Raw genomic sequence first — 12967 nt, forward strand, 5'->3', positions numbered from 1 at the left:
CCCCCCGCCGCATCCACAACGTGACAAAAGCAAACAGCATGATGTTAATAAATCATGCTTCAAGGTCTCCACTTGGAAATTAAACTTTGAGAACGGAGTGCAGCTCCCCACAGCCCCCGAGTGCTCCCCCTCCGTATTTTTCTCTCCCCAGCGGAGCAGGGTGGCTTTCTTATTTATTTATTTTTAGAAAACCGACGTACAATAAACAGACGTCCCGGGCAGTAATGCATGCTCATCCTGATCTGCAATCTATAATACAGTATAATAGACATAAATTATATTTCCATGACTAAAGGAAAATCTGTATGTTCAAAGAAAGTAGAACAGAGGGATATGAGGGACTACTGTCAAGCAGGAAAGTAAAAGGAAAATAGCTGTAGGCAGGAGAGCTGCCTGTGTGGGCTTTGATCTGAAGGATGAATTAGACTAATAGCCCTGTGTGTTGGCATCCAATACTGTAACAATTTAATAGTTTTTCAATGCTTTGGAGTGTTTTCCAACAAGTGATGTAAACCAAAGGCATCACGCACCATTTCAGGGGGGACTTAAAAGGTGTGTGCCACATGATAATTAAATTATTTGAAGACAGCTCTGTCCCAGGAAATAGCCCCAGGAGGAAATGGGTTTTGGAAAAGAGAAAGCAAATTGTTGTGCTGAGAGTTTCCCTGGATGGAAATACAAAAGCAGAACCACTAGCAATGCAACTTTTGTTTTCTGCAGCATCTTTCATGCAAAGTATGTCCCCAAACCCCTTTTGGAGTTAAAGGATACAATTAGGGGAAAATTTATCTGAGTGATAAAGAGCCCTTTAAAATGATGCTTTAGTGGCTCCTAGAGTTCTGACAAAGATGGACATGAGAAGGCTTTTGCTGTGGACTATAACACGACATGATAGCAGGGCACAGGGGGAAATACATGGCATGAGAAAAACCATATACATGAGGTGTTTTCTTGGGAATATGAAGCCAGAGCAGATAGCCAAAATAAAAATTATTTCCACTCTAAAATACATCAATAGGCATATGCATGAGGCATCCACTGCAGAGGAGGTGTTAATTCAAAGGGTCAGCTACTGCTGCCTAAGGCATTAGCAGGGCTTTAATATTGAGGAAGATAGAGCAGATTCAGTGGAGGAAAATTAAATATATAATGTCTGATCTCCACTCATACTCTGTCCAGCTGGACTAGAAGGTTTAAAGTAAAGAAGATGTGTCACATATTTGGGAAGATTCTCCCCCACTAAAACCCATGATATTTGAGACACAAGTAGATGTCCACATTGATTTTTAGCAGTGGTTCGTTTCTTTGGAGGTGTTTTACCTCACTGAAATTCCAGTAACTCAAACTAAAGGCTAAAAAAGGTCTTGATTCTGATTTATACCAATTTCAAAAAGCAACCAACTGGATTGGTTGACTGATTTTACCCAATCTGTAAGCACCCTTTTTTAGTTCATCGTGTTCCCCATTTATGAAAATTGGCTTGCTAAGAAAGTCTGACAACACACTTTGACCAAAATCCTCACGTATTTACTGACAGTATTCAATTGGTGAAGTTTTCTGTAGTGGGAATTAGAGCAAATGACTGTAGTGTCATGTGTGTAGTAATGTTAATTATATCTATTCCTATATTTTTTTGCAGGGGTGAGTGTAACCCACTTGTCCAGGTCAAGCACTTCTGCAATGTGCATTACAGCTCATGGCCACCGTACTCCTCACCCATTCCAGTGGGAAATACACTTGGATTAAATTTCCACCCCGGCAGTTGGTTTGTGAGGCTAAATTGAGCAAAAGGAGTCAGATCATAACAACCTGTGTTGGTGTCCTTGGGCAGCACCTCAGGAGCGAGTGGGGCCATGGTGAGTGGTGCAGGGGCAGCTTGGCAGGAGACAGGAAACTCCTGCCATTGCCATTTGTGTCACACATCATCTGTGGATAGACACAATCTCTTCTGAGAGCTGGAGGATTTGGTTTCTGGCTCTGTAAATACCACTGCACTCACCTGCTGCAAATTCATACAGACCCTAAGAAGAACACAAACATTTCTGAGTGCTACAAGATCAGAAACAAGTTATATACGGTCTCTCATAAACTTGCTTCTGAAACCCATATACGTAAAACTGGCAGAATATTTCTCAAGGTAATTTTTAAAGCCTGCATGCTGATATTTTATCCCCAAGTGAACGTTTATGGTCCAATTATAATCCCTGAAAATAATATTCATGAAGAACTGTTAGCATGCTCTTGTATGTGCCATGGTGGAGCGAGCAGGTGCCATGCTTATGGTGGCAGAACATGTTGTACAATAGTTTTTTCCCAGCATCTGTGCAGCCATTACAGTTTAACTAGAGCAACTGTAACTCACCCCTGTCATTATCATAAAAGCATAATTTTGCCAGGCTAGTGTTTTCTTACGTTGTATATTTTCAGAACACGAAGTTGTAAACCATTTGATTTGAGATTGTAAATAGGCAATAAAAACGCCGTGAAAGATTTGACTAATTTTTTAAACACTGATATTAAAAAGTTATTTGCAATTTTTGTAATTATGACAGAGATTATGAAAGTTGTACATGAAATCCAGACAAGCCATAAATTCAAACTGGGCTGAAATACTGCTCATTATGGGATAACGGAATAACAGTGAGCGCCTCAGTGTTTAGGACTGAATGCTGGCATTCCAGTCTTCTACTGGTGTAGACTGGTGTCTCCCAGCAGCACAACTCCTCCTGCTGTCTCTCAGACTTGGTTGCATTTTAGGACTTTATTCCAAACCTTTTAAATTTATCATGTAACCATAGAATTATTTGGAATGGAGGAGACTTTTTAAGTTCATCTTGTTCCAACCCCTTTAACGTGGGCAGGGACACCTTCCCTTATCCCAGGCTGCTCCAAGCCCCATCCAACCTGCCTATGGACACTTCCAGGGATGGGGCAGCCACAGCTTCTCTGGGCACCCTGTGCCAGGGCCTCACCACCTTCACAGGGAAGAATTTCTTTCTTACATTCAACCCAAATCTACTCTCATTCAGTTTAAATCAGTGGAAACCAGTGGTGTCCTTCAGCAGGCTTTGAATCCCTCAACAACAACCTACACCACCAGTAAACTGCTTTCTTTTTAGCACTTTTTAGTACAAGATCTGTCACTGACAAAGAAGAGAACGGGGAAATGCAGGTTCTTATGCACTCTTAGTTATTTTGATATGGGATGAAGAGAAGGAGACTTCCCCAAACTTGGATGGGTATTTGGCTCTCCCTGTGAGACATCTCATGGTGTTCAGCTCAGTGACCCTTATTCCTAGGAAAGGGATGAGGCTTGCCACACTGAATTTCACCCTAAATTTCTCTCTGCTTCACCCACATCCATCAGCTGAATTGCTTTCCCTTCTGCATCTCTTTAGTGTTCACATGTAGAACTTCATGGAAATAAAATCTGCACCACAATTTGTGGTTTTCTGCTGGAGTTCAGTGAGAATTGTTGATATTTCCTAGCTAGGGGGTTATTTGGAGAAGCATTCCTCATCTGCATGCCTTCTAGCTGCAGCAGTGTAAAACTCATGCATGAAACAGAGCACGGGTTTCTACCAAAACAGGAATGTGGACAAGAAACCTTCAATGACAATTCATCACATCAGAGGTGGTAAACAAGCGAGCAACTATAGAAAGTAGCTCAGACCTATCATCCCTGCCCTAGCTGGATAAGGAGATTCACAAGGCATATGTGAAAATCCATTTCTGGAGATTCTCAGTTGTGTTTTGGCAGTGAAAAATAGGAAAAGGAGGATTTCCAGGGTGAAAAGTCAGTTCTCCTACCTACGCTTGTGTTGTGACTCATTTGCTCTCACGAATTCATGGCTCCAAAGACTGGAGGGAGAATGTGGACAAGCATCTAGCTTTTAGACACTTATTAACTGAAATTCTGAATTTTTTTAAACACATTTTCTACTTAAACCCAAATGTAACAAAAAGATATTTTAAAAGCTTTATAAACAATTGGAAAATAAATAAATAATCACTTTTGGTTGGACAAAATTGTTTGGGCTGACCCAAAAGGACAACAAAAATTTTATATCCTGTCCTTGGTTTGCCCAGCACCTTTCTGCTGGAGGGATATTGGTGGTTAAAAGGACACGTCCTCATTTCTCTCTTTGACATGGATACATGAGGCGGAGGTTCAGAGTTTGTGTCATTGTGATTTGGCATTCTTCTCCTTCAGCACAAAATTAAATCCCTCTCTCTGAGTTTGCAGACAGAGACACAGGAGGGATGTGCAAGCTTGCACCAGAGACCTGCCACGGAACCACAGAATGGTTCGGGTTGAAAAGGACCTTAAAGCTCATCTCATTCCACCCTCCTGCCCTGGGCAGGGACACCTTCCACTATCCCAGGTTGCTCCAAGCCCCGTCCACCCTGCCCTTGGACACTTCCAGGGGTGGGGCAGCCACAGCTTCTCTGGGCACCCTGTGCCAGGGCCTCCCCACCCTCACAGGGGAGAATTTCTTCTTTATATGTAGTCTATCCTTCATGTTAGTGGGACTTTTCCCGCCTCAGCTGTGAAAGCCTCCAAAATCCTGATCCATGAGGCTTTTTGGAGTCAAGAAGGAAGAGCTGGAGGGTTTGAAATGAGGGTAAGTTGAGAGATGATGTCCATTCTTTGCCACATAGAGCATCTCTTGGGCTGGCACAACACCACACCCCGACTCAGGGCACACTTGTTTGCCAGAAATGGACACGACCCTGGCACAGCTGCCTCACCTCGTCCTTCTTTGGTCATTTCTCATTCCAGCTGTCCAGAACCATTTGGCGATAGGCCTCCCTTCATACATTGTTTGAATTCTGCACCAGACACAGCTAATAACTCGGGCCAGGAAACTTGTTCCAGATGTTAATTAACTCCCTCTGCATTAACTGGAATCACACAATTAAGGCCTGATTATTTGTAAAACCATTTTGTCAAGAGAATTAGGAGAATTAGAAACATCCTGGCTCACACTTTCACACAAAAGTCCATGTGCTGTTAAATTGTGGAAACTGGCACGAGTTGTCCCACACATTTATTTTCAGCCATCATAATTATTCCAGAGGAGAAAGGGCAAGAGTCAGCCAGGCGTGGAGGAGCAACACTGGAGCAAAGGAACGGATTCCCAGCTGAGCAAAGGTCAACTGTTTTGGTAGCACCATCCCTTAGAGATTCCTGTCGGCCATCCCACAGGCAATGTGTCTCTGCTAGGGCCATTAAGCCCAGTGATGAGCAGCCTTGTGCTGCCCAGACACAAATTGCAATATTTAGGTAGCTACTTGGGGGCTGGAGGGCCAGACCAGTGTCTGTGGTGCTTTGTCAGCTCTCTACCACACGTTTGTTGGTTTTAGAGATTTTTCTGGGGCTCACACAAGCACTTGACAGATCCACAAAACAGCAAATTTGAACCAACTCAAAACTGTCCCTCGCATCTGCCTTGCACACATTTCAGAGAATCTGGGAGCTTTTATTATCTGAGATGGAAAAAATGGACAAATACAAGGCAAACAAATGCAAGGAGCACAAGCTTTGCCCGAGCTGACTGGACACACATGGTCCTGCAAGCACAAAGGTAGCTGCCCCATGGTGACACAGTTTACCAGCTTCTGGATGGATGGGGAGGGGGCTCTGAGCAGCTGGAGCACATGCACAGCTTGTCTGTGTCTCCAGCCACCAGAGATGGACCCTGGGAACAGCTGTGACCCTGCAGGGACTGTTTGAATCAAGGATCCCCTTGGCCAAGCCTGGGACGTTCAGTGGTGTGTGTTGGCCCAGCACCCCCGGCTGCAGCAGGGCAGCCTGGGCAGGGGGTGGTAACTCACTGCCTCTTCCTGTGCCCTGCTGCCACCTTCACTATTCACAAACCCTGCACCTCAGGGAACAGGAGGGATAGGGAGAGGCAGCGTTCTTATGTTTTGCTGATTTTATTTTCGTTTGAAAGTAGTAATTCATTCCAGTTCACTTACTCACAGCACTCTCCCACGCAGAAGTTTTCTGGGAGCTGCATGAACAATCCCAAAACAATGCACATCAAACTGGCAGGGTAAAAGCAACTGGAAATTGGCCCCTAAGCAAGTGGTGTTATTTGTTTAGAGGAAGGGGATGGCAGGCAGGAACACCACCTTCCCTCAGAACTGAGCTGCAGGTTTACATCTCCCCAGGTTCTCAATCTACTGGTTTCTCTTCATGCATAATCCCTTCAAATTTCTCAATAAATTGCAACCTGTGGCTGCACAAACCTCCTAGGACAGTCCAGTTTTTCACAATACCCATCTTTATAACAGGATCACACTTTGTAATCTGTCTCCCAAGTCTTAATTACAAAGCGATGATAATATTTCACCATTACCAATATGATTTCTTTTCTTGCATAACTCACCCCTCCTCACTCATAATTCTGATTTGATGTATTTCTCCCTGGAAGTAAATTCAATTATCAAAGGTTTTCTTCATGCTGAAAAAAAATAGTTTGTTTTGATAATACCAGTTAAACTACTTGACTTCCTTTCAGGATAAACACTTGGTGGTTAATGTGTCAGGGACATGTGATTACATTTTCCTCAATGCCAGACATAAACTGCCTTCTCTTCCTCTGAATTAGAATAATCATTCACAGTTCATCATTTATCATCCTTCAAGTATTTGGCTTTCCATCACATGAAAGGCACTTGTAGCAGAGAGCCAGAGCTAACATTGTATTCTGAGGTTACTGCTGATAGCTCCTTAAAGAGGTGTAAGCTCCCTTCTTGCTTTTCCCATCCTTTTCATCTTGTGAGAGGCTTTCTGATGCACACAGCAGAGTCTAAAGAGAAATAAGCTTTGATCTCTGCCACCTCAAGTGCATCCTCACCATTGGTAGTTTCAGGTGAAAATGTTTGTAGGGTAATGCTGGTCCTCAGTGCTGCTGTCTCTGGCAAGGCTGGGAGCTTTGCTGTGTGTCTATTTGTGAAGTCATGGTTTGTGTTTGAGCTGGGTAAGTGTAATAAAAAGACTCTCCATGTAAATATAAACCAGCTTTGTTTCTGCTTCTTCTCATTAAGTTTTGACTTTAGATTATTTTTCTTCATCACCTTTTCAGTTTTAAATGTCTTTGGGATTTAAAAGTAGCTGAAACCAACTTGTGGCAATAAAAGTTTCTTATTTTCAGTGTCTTTTAGGCAGCTGAATAACAAAATGGGACCTTCAATAAGCTGAGTATTTTAATGGAAGCTCAGCTCCTTCCCATTAATCTGGTGTACGGCGCTTTTAGGAACATACAGGGAAGCTCTCAGTAAACCACATGTCTTGATTAAGAGTAGATTTCCTTATTTGAGAGTCAAATCCTGTGTATTTTCTGGCTAACCTGTTTCTGCAGCAGCTCCTTTGGCTGTATGCAAGCAAAGGAGGTTATTCACAAGCCCATCTCCCTGTTAATGAGTATTTGTGAGAGTAGTTTATTTTTCTTTAGTAGCTTCCTTATTTCTCAAGTTGTTCCTCGATTCCTGTGAATAATTCTTAGGACTTCTGAATTTAGAAATTATGGTCCTAATTCTTGAGCTCTGGATAGAAGACTTTTAGGGAAATAATAGAAGATGATTTAAAAGTATTTTACCGCTGGCGTGAATTTCCAGGCAAACAGCAATTTATGAAATTTCAAGGATTCAGGGACTCTGAGTACAATTAGAAGTTAAAAAATAGGATCTGGGGAATCACAGGGTATCCAGGTCAGCACTTTTACCATGGGACAGATATTCCTAAATCCAACAGCTTCTGTGCTCACCTGCCCCAACAGGGGTGAGTAGCCCCCAAAGTGAAGAAAGCCCAACATCTCTTCTTACAGCTGCAACCCAGCTGCGTGGTGACATTGGTATTTGATGAGGTATTTTGCAGCACGAAGCTCCACCAGCAACAGAGCTATTTTGTGCCCCTTCTGCTGCCCACAGCACAGTCTGCAGCCATCACTCCAAGGGCACCCAAAGAGCCCAAAGCTTCACTTGGAAAATAGAGCCACAAAGGCCTTGGATGAATTGGCACCATGGCAGCTGCTGGGAGCAGGAGGAGTTGTGTGGGTGGTGACAAAGGTAGCGACACAACCCAGGAAACAGCAAGGAATGTATCTATCTTTAATTGCAGATCCCGTTGTTAACGATGGCCTGAAGGACGAACATCAGGGTTACCCTTTGTAGGTTGGTCCTTAGCAGGGTGATCAGCGGGTGGAGGTGAGACACAGGGACTATTTCAAACATTGTTTCTTTAAAGCTGCTTGGGAGTCTTGACAGAGTGACCTTTTTTTGGTTTGTTTGTTTGTTTGTTTGTTCTTCAGTGCCAGTAAATTTGGAAAGAAAAAAGATAGTCAAAATCACAAAAAGGGATTTTAAATGCTCAGACACTAATGAGGAATGTCATGACCCTCCAAATCATGTATTGCCACTGCCCAACACCCAGGAGAGGAAGCAATGGTGCAAGACAGACCTGGTTATTTTGCTTCATGTCTCTGGTTTTATCCCACCCAAACAGCACTGCCCATGCTAAAATGATAAGCAGTGATCTGCAGGACAAGTGACCCTGCTCTGCAAGCTGCCTTTTCCAACAGTATCCAACAGCAGAGCCCTTGGCTGACTTACCTGGGCTCGGTGGCTCCCGGGTGAATTACTCAGCAAGTTTGGGAAAGACTCGAAGCAGCCTCTTTGCTACCTGAGATGGGACTCAGGGCTGCTGAAGGACAATTATCCTGTGGCAGCAGCCTACAAACAGAAACTATATTGAAAATTGCTCAGATCCATTAGTGCTGACAAAGGACACTGGGGTGGGAAAAGGGTTTCTAGGAAGCAGGATGCAAAGAAGCCAAATTTTAACTTAAAATAAGCAGACAATCCTATTCTGGCACGTGCTGCAGAGAGATCTGCTGGTGCATCACTGTGCCCTGGTAGTTGGGAAAACAGGAGCATGGGAGTTTTATGGGTCAGACAATGAACATTGAACTATTCTGCACTAACTGAGCTGGGGAGGGAACACATCTTTTTGTTCATTTTATCCAAGAAGTAAAAATCAGGCACCAGGGTGAGAAGATTGTAGAAGGGCTATCTGAATCATGAACTCTTATTTGCATTTTGAAATAGAACTCAGCAGAAATCTTGGATCCCAAAAACCTCTAAACTGGGAGCATGCAGAATTCATCTCATTTTTTGTGGTTAATGGCCTATATATCTCTATCTTTTGTGGGTAAAGCTTCTTCTAAAAAAAAGGGCAGACTCTTTATGTTTGTTTGGTACAGGGCTGGAGAGCATTGAGCACAGAGCCAGAGATGTATTTAGATTCATTCCCCTGGAACACGGGTGGGGATGGACATGTTCTTAATTAAATCTAGGAGTTTAGAAGATTGTTTCCCAAGGTTATTTTTGGTTGCTGCAGTCTGGATCTCAAGCTCGTTGCCTGGCTCCAACCCCACTGCATTCATATCTGATTTGGGCAGTTTAGAACTTAATCTTTATTTGGAAGCAAAGAAAGGCAGTAATTCCCCAATTTGAAGGGATGCCCCCAGTTTTCCTCAGGAGAGTGTAAAGCTGTTTGAGCCATCTGAATCTTACAAACATCTCCATCCCACAGCAATCTGAGGCTCACAAACATCTATGCTGCAGCTTGTCAGGGTATTTTGCTTCCAGATGAGAGGTAGATTGGGAAACCTCTGAATTTCCTGAAGTTTTTTTTTTTTTTTTCCTAAGGAAAGGAAAACACTGCTGTGGAAGAGTACTCCTTTTCTCATCCTGTTCCCCTACTCTGGCAGCAGCTCCCCCATGCCGTGGTGCTCACATGGCACAAGCTGTGCTATGGTGGGAGAAGTGATGGAAGAGGAAATGGGGACATGTTGGAAAGGGAATGGTGCTCCAATTAATAACTCCAATTAGTAACTCCTTATTATCCATTTGGGGGTTATTTAATATGATTCGAAGGGGTCAAATGGCTGTAAATGCTCACTGTTCAGAAGAAATAACTAGCTTGTCCATTCTGAGCAAGCTAATCCAGTAGAGCTAATGAAATCATCCTAAAAACCTGCTTTGTGTGAGGTCATCAGAGGCAATTTGTTTTCAAATTGTAACATCAGACAGCATTCAGGAACTGGCAGCACTGTGACACTGGAACAGGTTGTCCCCACAAAAATATCCCCAGAAAGGGTTCAGCTCTGTCCCAGGCTGTGGTATCAGGATGCTCCCAGTGGAGCACTGGGATCTGGCAGGGTGTGGGGGGCTGGTGAGGGAATGCAGAGCCCACTGCCCCTCCCTGCCCTGTGCAGGCAGGGCTCCCTTCCAGCTTTGTCCCACCCTGTGCTTATCATGCTGAGCAAGAGCAGAGGGTCCTGCAGTGCATATTCCTTCAGATCAGCTGCTGTTCACTGCTCAGGATCAAATCTCTCTTAATCCCTTGGAGGGAAAGACCCCAGATGTTGCTTGCTTGGTTTCATTACACAGGAGCAGATCTGAAACCATTAGAGAGCCCTTTTCCAAGCACAGCTGCCTAAAAAACCTCACAGTGCTTATTCACAACTTTTCTCTCTTTGGACAGCCAAGAAGCAACAACTTTTTGTGTAAAACCCATTGAAAGATTTAACTCAGTCTCTGTGCTGTACTCCCTGAGGAGAGAAGGATCAAGGTCTTGCAAGGATGGGAATGATGCTAAAAATAATTGAACTGCAAAATGAAGGTAACCAGCACTGTTCTAGCCATTTATTTTTGCATTTTGTTTTTTCTCTCCCAACCCTTCGCTGTTGGCCTGGTTGCATTAGAAATGAGAGTTAAATGAAGACATGGTCTATCTGTGCATCAGGCAGCTTCTTGCCTCAGTCTCTAGGCTTATTTCAAACAGTCCTTGTAGTAGTTGAGACTGTTATTGAATTAATATTATTAATGATTTCTTTATTAGCTGATGGGAAGGCTGAATTTGGACATATCACTTCCTGGGTGCCTGAGACATCACACAGAACTGCATTTTGGAGGCAGAGATTGGTGGATTTGCCAAGCTTCGCTGCTCCCTGGACACACTCCAGCACTTCAGCCTCCTTCTTGTCATGAGGGGCCCCAAACTGAATCCAGGATTTGAGGTGTGGCCTCACCAGTGCCCAGCACAGAGGCACAGTCACTGCCCTGGTCCTACTGGCCACACTGTTGGCCCAGGCCAGGTGCCATGGGCCTTCTTGGCCACCTGAGCACACCTGGATCATGTTTGTTCACTGTGGACCAGCACCCCCAGGTCCTTTCCCACGGGGCAGCTTCCCAACCCCTCTGCTCCAGTCCTATAGCACTGCAGGAGGTGGTTGTGGCCCAAATGCAGGACCTGGTACTGAGCCATGCTCGTATGTGCTAATTACCTAATAATCACCTGATTAATGGTTTGATACATGAGTTGTCACACTGCAAACCAGGAAATACTTCCCTCAGAAAGTAAGAGGTCACTACCAAGCTTAATGTGAATTTAGTAAGAGCACACACACAGCTGCTGGCTCCAGGTGGTGGGTAGCAGGTCAGGGTCATGTCGTTTGCTCGCCTTGACAGCAATTCCCACAAAGACAGGAAAATCTTTTCAGCAGCACGTGTTTCTGCAGAGCCGCCCTGATTATAGCCGGGGTATGGGAGTATTTTCTGTGCAGTGGGACAGAGCAATGCCTCCGTCCCTGGTACCCTCCTGAGCTGGGTGATGCTGCTGCCGCCGCCCTCTAGATGGTGCAGTCTGATAAAAAATTTGAGAAAAGACGGTAATTTGCTTTGACTCTTTTTTCCTTCTTTTTCCTTCTTTTTCCTTCTTTTTCCTTCTTTTTCCTTCTTTTTCCTTCTTTTTCCTTCTTTTTCCTTCTTTTTCCTTCTTCTTTTTTTTTTTTTTTTTCCTGGGCAGAGATTTTTTAATTGCATTTACAGGAGGGCATTTTGCCAATGGCTGGGAACTGGAACACCGCACTGCTGGTAATTCCCTTAAGTGCAAGGATGGGAGCCTGATCCACCTGGTTTATGCATATTTTGTGAAACCTGGTGCACTGTACTGTATTGTACTCTGAGATATTTTGCACGTTAAGTTTCTACCTATATCGTTCTTTGTGATTTTTTTTTGTAATTATATTTTTTTCCTTTAAACCAGGAGTCTGTGTCAGGAAATGCACCATGCTTTGGAGGTCAGGCTGTGAAATAATAACAGACCTGAGTACAAAACCTGGTGCAATTGTTTTGGGTATTTGTAGCTCAGAAGCACAGGCTGCTGGCTGCAGATTTTTAGTGAACAAACCCAGTAGTGTATATGTTGTGCTGCAAAGGAGATATTTCACTAAGCTGATCACTGTCAAGTGGAACTGATTGGAAGACCAAAAAAAAAGAAAAAGGAAAGAAAATGGGAATAGGAATATGACAATTCTTAAAATGCAAAAACTGCACCTAAGAGAGAAGACAGCAATTTGAGGTGAAAGCCTGCTTTCGATTCACTGATGAAATACATTCACCAGCTGGAGTGAAAAAAGCAACATACACCACATGGGAAAGTGTGTGTGTAGGGATGGGCAGCAGCCAGCTCAAATTGGATGCCATTTGGTACAGAAAATGAATGTGAGGTGGAGATGTATCTCCAAAAACCCAGGGCAGGGAGGGTTAAGGCAAACAAGAAAGATACTTGTTTTCAAGCAAAAACATATCCTAGCAACATCACTAGCCTAATATTAGGTGGAGATACTGAAGCTGACGCAGCCATGAGAAAGGGAGAGGTATCCAAAAGATACTTTCTGTATTTGGAAAGCTGCTCTCTTCTCACATGAGCTTGGCTGCTACCTCCTGGTCTGTCCAGCTAGGAAAACATTAGGCATCATCTGCTAGAGGAAAAATGAGATTTAATTATTCTCACCACTAAGCATCTCAGAGGAAGTGGCCAAGGAAAGCTCTGGCCCGTGAGGAATAATTTTTGGGTAGCTTGAACACAGGACTACAAGGATGCTACTGCTGC

This window comes from Corvus brachyrhynchos, unplaced genomic scaffold (genome assembly GCF_000691975.1).
Source record: "Corvus brachyrhynchos isolate BGI_N302 unplaced genomic scaffold, ASM69197v1 scaffold5, whole genome shotgun sequence".
Classification (NCBI taxonomy): domain Eukaryota; kingdom Metazoa; phylum Chordata; class Aves; order Passeriformes; family Corvidae; genus Corvus; species Corvus brachyrhynchos.